Raw genomic sequence first — 5,644 nt, 5'->3', positions numbered from 1 at the left:
GGAAAAATATCTGTGCCGTCAAGACTTCCGGCTTGGATTGGATGGTAGGAATCTGCATAAAAACTGAGTTTATGTTGCTGGACGCCATTCCTTTGTAGACTCTCGCCTGTGTATTCTGTTTCTCGTATCACTATTTCAATGTACACGGAAATTCGAAGCCCACTCCCACGGTACTATTCCTACGAATGGAGTAGGAATCCAAAACTGCAAAAGTCTGGATAAATTCCAAGGTGACCAGATCCAAGAAATTCTTCCCAAAAATTATTTAGCAGCAAGCAAATTAATGAATTGTTCCATAGGGTTCCAAAAAAAATGTGCATGTACATGGATATATATGAGAAAATGGGATCATACCTCATAGAGATAACTTTTGTACCAAAGGGCTCCATACATGCACCTGTACATGAATACATGTAAGAATAGGATCATACATATAAATGAATACATCTACGCTCTAGCCATGGCTTCTAGGATCAACAACCCGATGCACCTTCCTAGATTCGGCACTTGAGTACTGTCCAACAACCCGGGCATGAGGTACTGAAGCTTCACCTCGGGCAAGAGCATCCACATTTTCAAGCAAATACTTCTTTGGAAGCCTGCCTACAACATTGCCTTCCTCATTCCCCTCTCTGTCTAAGAATGCAAAATGTGGGATTCCCTCAACGCCAAACTCATCAAGCTCTTGTTCCCACTTTGTGTTGTCAACATTCAGCTTAACAAAATTCACACGGTCCCTGGATATTATCATCATAATAATTTACTATATATAAGCAATATAAAAAAAAAAAGAACTTCTGTAGAAACTCTTTAAGCAGGCAAGTTTCCTCAGATTTTTGGATGTGATTACTAATCATATTATCCAGTATACCCTACTGACCTAAGAAGTAGTACTAGATGAAGTCAATAAATGAGTTGAAAACATGTTGAAGTTCAAAGGATATTACTTGTACTGCTGCTCAACTTTAGACGTCTGGAGCTAATTCTCGACAAACTTCACACCAATCTGCATAAAACTCCACAACAGTGGGCATCCCATTTGAGAGAGCCTAGAAAGCAAGCAAACCAAAAAGCAGTCATGACAAGCAAATGAGAGAACAGAAATGAAATAGTAACAAGCCGGTATCCTTTCATGTCTCCAAGACAGATAATTCTACACCTCTTAGGCCTTCACCAAAGATACCAAGCTAGAAATCACTTAACATCTGATGATGGTCGGCAAGATAGAAGGAAAGATTCAGAAAATGTTTAAATATGTAATAGGTAAGCTTAGAAAGTATTAGAGAGATAAAAGGAGCAGGATATTGTGGTATGGAAATATATGCCTAGAAGTGTATAAGCATGTCTGTGTAATTCAAAGAGGGTAGTGGGTACTCTGTTGCTCAATTCATAATTCAAAAGCCATGTTGGTTGTCTTCAGTCTGGCCCAGTTGGCTCATCTATTGAAGCACCCAAAATTTCAGCCAAGCTAGACTTGAGTTGTCTTAGGCTCTTAGCTTTGGTCGATGTAAGGACAGCTGGAGTCAGTAGAAACAGATCTATTCAGAACTCATCAAAGTGGACTTGGTTGACCTAGGAAGTCAGAAGGTGTAAAACTATATGTCATCACCTAGAAATTAAAGATCAGGATGAAACCTAGATCTTTACTTTTATTCCATATTTCAGTAAAGCTAGTGATTAAGGCTGTCCAACTCAGGTTCCTACTACCACTACATCATCATTGTAACAACATAAAACTTGTCAAAAGGGGGAAAGTGACAAACTTATAAGAACTTAGGAAGAATAGATCATATAATGTGTCAAGAAACCTCTTCATAAGGTACAGCAGCAGCTGATAGGTCCTTCAAAGAAACACCAAAATCTAATCTTGTTGATAAGAAAAGTCCAACTGCTGCAAGTGTGGAAGCCACAGCTATCGGCTTATTGATATTTTTGTTCGGGAATTCGGGAAAAGCAGTATTTGAGGAAGTTTCAGTCACTTGGCTGGTTTTATCTTTAGCTGAACCAGGCTCAATAAGTAGCTCATCCTGGACCAAAATGCGAAATAAGGATATGAACATCCTGTTAAACATGAATTACTGGAACAAAACAACACAAAATATAGGGCAAAAAGGAAAGGAAAGAAACAATTTTTAATAACAATTTTGTGTTCAGGAATGAAAACATTACAATTTGAAGCAAAAAAAAATCCTTTTGTAGATCAAAAGACTAAAAATATTAAACAATTCCTCTTATTGATAAAGACATTTTGTGTTAAAATTTACATTGATGTGAACTTGTAAGTTACAAGAAACCTTCGCAGTACATTATCTTTGGTCTCCAGTGTCAACCAGTTATGACTTCAAAACAAAGGAGGCCATACACATTTGTAATGTTCTTATTCATCATAATCAGATGATCAACTGTTGGAATTTTATCTAATTGTACTGTCAAATAAGGAAAAAAGTCACTTTGGTTAGCAATGGAGACCAATAAACTAAAAAAGCTAAGGAATCTGTCCCTCTGCATTTTAGAGTTTTAAATAAAGATCTATCTGTGAAGATGCCTTTGATTCCCTGAACAATAACTTCCCATCTACCTCCATTATGATAGGACAGGAGCCTTCCGAGCAACTTGTGAGAAATCATGCTACCTCCTTATCATTTGGGAAACAATAGAACAGGGAATTCCATACCACTGGTCAAGAATGATACAATAATGCCATCCACCAAATTTTCTTCATCTCTTTCCATTTAGAACAGGTGTGGAAATTGCTTACTTAGGGAGAACATGGTCACAACCTCACAATACCTGATTCTACTCACATTTGTGATCTCTGTAAGCAATATGTTTATGAGTGAGCAGAACTTTTTACTATTACTTATTACACACTTCTGTAGCTATTTGTAACTTTTCTGCCATCCAGACAAGCTATTTTGCTTGAATAACTTTATGCCATAATATTCATTTTCTTACCCATATCTTCACAAACAGCAAATCAACTTGAAGGGAATGGCAAATACCAAAAGATGCTTGCTTTCTATACATGATATCCCAAATGTAAAATGAGACAACAGGGTACTATAGAGAGAAATTGAGAATGCCCAAAGTTTTACATGAGCTCATCCCATATTGCACTGATGTCTGATAAACTTTGAAATGGTCATAACTTCAACAGGTTCCCCTTTCCTTCCTATTACACATGGATCGTGTTAATGTATTGTGCTCAAAGAAGACAATTCATTCTGGAAAAAAAAATGTTGCCTCCTTGGTGCATGCCAGATTTTAAAATTATAGAATAACATTTTATAAGGAAGAGATCAACTCAAATTATCATTAAAACCATAGATCTTTGTTTACTTGATTGGTTTAACCACTTCGTAGAGGAAGAGGAGTTTCACTAATAGCAATCAACCTAGTTAAAGAGCCAATACAATGTAAATTTAAGGACTTTCTCCAAAATGAAGAATTCCAATGGATAAATTAAGGATATTCCCAAACAAGTGCATGGAAAAAGTCTCAATTGAACCTTTTAAACTTTCAGCATGTTAGTTCATGAAAGCTCCATGAAGGTGCAAATTGAGAAATTAATGGAACAGGTTTGGATCCATATAAGTAATAGTATAACTGGACAAAGTGACAAGTTAAAACGTTAACAACCACCTTGCTAAGAAAACAACTAAATGAACTTCAAATCTATTGTCTAAGATTAGTTGCATGAAATCATCACACAACAGAAAACAGCAGCATTTGGTCAAATGCACATAGAATTGCACAAAAATTTCTCAATTCCTAACTTGCTATAAGACTTAAACTTTGGAAGGATAAAGGGACCAAAAGTCCATATCTTGGGACAGTCGTGAACGAACCAAGATGATGGTTTTACAAACCAGGACAAAAAAGGAAAGATTATTACTAAATTACATGTGGAAACAAGAATGAAAAGGCCATTACTAAATTAATGACTGATGACTTCCAGAAGCAATTAAAAAATAATTTCTCTAATTGGAAAACAAAAAAAAAACATGCAAAGGTGAGGTTTCTTTCCACTAAACTAAAATAGAATACATAGGGACAAAATCATACAACTGAAATAATGTATAAGTATGTAAAATCTCCCAATACCACCTTCACATAAAAAAAAAAAAAAAAAAAAAAAAAGAAAAGTGACCGCCCAGTTGACTAATACGAACAAGGACACGTTTCAGAATAGTCACGAACAAGCAACACTGATGATTTTATGAATAAGCAAATAAATAATAAAAGGATACCGACGAACTTCGAATAAATTACCGCCGAAAGCTGGAATGACACAGTAAGCCTCGCGTTCTAAATTATGCAGTCTCTTATCGATTGTCAACGGTAGAATTGTGGAAGTTATAGCAGACAATTATAACCAAGAAAAATATGAGGAAGGGGAAGAAACAAACAAGGAGATTAACCGATGTGGGGGGATCAATTGGGTTAGGTTTCAATTTTATATATATATATATATATATATGATATTTGATTGTCTATATTCAAATTTGAATTCAATCCCATTAAGGGTTATCCAAATTCAATTCTATTAGGACTTGCTTTATTTATGCATTAATGAGATTAAAAAATCTACTAAAGATTTGCATTATCTATTTGAGGTCATTTTTTATTAGAATAAAAAGGCAAATTATTCTAAGTAATTTAGACTCAATTGGTATTTATGTCACTTAACAATTTAACTGACCACAAGATTTCCCTTTGTGTGGGAATGCCATCATCCCCCATTCATGATCACATCTTTCATCAACAAATATTTTATTAACCTCTATAGACCATTGCTCTCTTATTTTGTGTCCGGTCCTTCCTCTGTCATCATGGTTGACATTGTCGATGATTCCTCACCAAATGAGACAAGTCAAATAGCAAATAATGAAAGCAATCCCACTACCAATACTCTTATAATAGATGGCACTCATACTGAATCTCAGTCCTATTGAAGTTAAGTAAAATGGTCCAATGTTGAAGCTAAAAAGATAGAAAACTTCATTTGTTTGGTTGGAGTGCAAAGAGGTTGAAATAGCTAATGGAACGAAGAAGGCATAATGTGTCCATTACAAGAGTAAATTATCTATACAATCTACTAAGGCTACAATTTATATGGGTGGGCATTTCAAAACATGCAGATGGAGAAAATTGACTCAAAAATCTAAGAAACAATGTAAGCAACAAATGACCTTGAATTTCCAAGCAATAGATTCCAATGTTGATGCAAAAATTGCAAGCCTTCCTATCTTAGATCCTATTGTTGCTACTAAGTATAACCATTTCAAAATGAAGGAAGCAATTGTTCATTGGGTTCTTAAGCATGAGCATCCATTTACTGTAATGGAAGAGGAAGGCTTTGTTTTCATGATAAAGATGTGAGATCCTATTTTTAAGAATATCTCTCACAAGACAATAAAAAACAAAGTGTAATTCTGTATGAGGATTAAAAGAAGAGGTGGAAGAATCTTTTAATGGGTATTTCAAAGATTAGCATAACCATAGACTTTTAGAAGTCACAAAATCAAAGGATAGAGTATATAGTGATAATTGGTCACTTCATAAATGTCAATTGGAGATTACAAAAGTGTGTCTCAGCTTTGCTCATGTTCCTCCACCTTTTTGTGGGGTTGATATTACAAGT

At 35.1% G+C, this 5,644-nt stretch overlaps 1 pseudogene across 1 annotated transcript; it reads right to left on the bottom strand.

Moving 5' to 3' along the window:
- Positions 1-426: 426 nt before the first annotated feature.
- Positions 427-2,959, bottom strand: LOC148849185 (thioredoxin-like protein HCF164, chloroplastic; annotated as a pseudogene). Its single transcript, XR_016101085.1, has 5 exons — positions 2,956-2,959; positions 2,791-2,815; positions 1,809-2,061; positions 948-1,049; positions 427-737 (listed from the first exon to the last, which is right to left on the bottom strand). The product of XR_016101085.1 is annotated as a thioredoxin-like protein HCF164, chloroplastic (transcript).
- Between the last annotated feature and the right edge of the window lie 2,685 nt (positions 2,960-5,644).

This window comes from Nelumbo lutea, chromosome 6, assembly GCF_056320005.1.
Source record: "Nelumbo lutea isolate HS-2025 chromosome 6, American lotus-T2T, whole genome shotgun sequence".
Classification (NCBI taxonomy): Eukaryota; Viridiplantae; Streptophyta; class Magnoliopsida; order Proteales; family Nelumbonaceae; genus Nelumbo; species Nelumbo lutea.
Note: the sequence above shows the minus strand (reverse complement) of the source record. Positions and strands in the feature narration are given on the sequence as shown.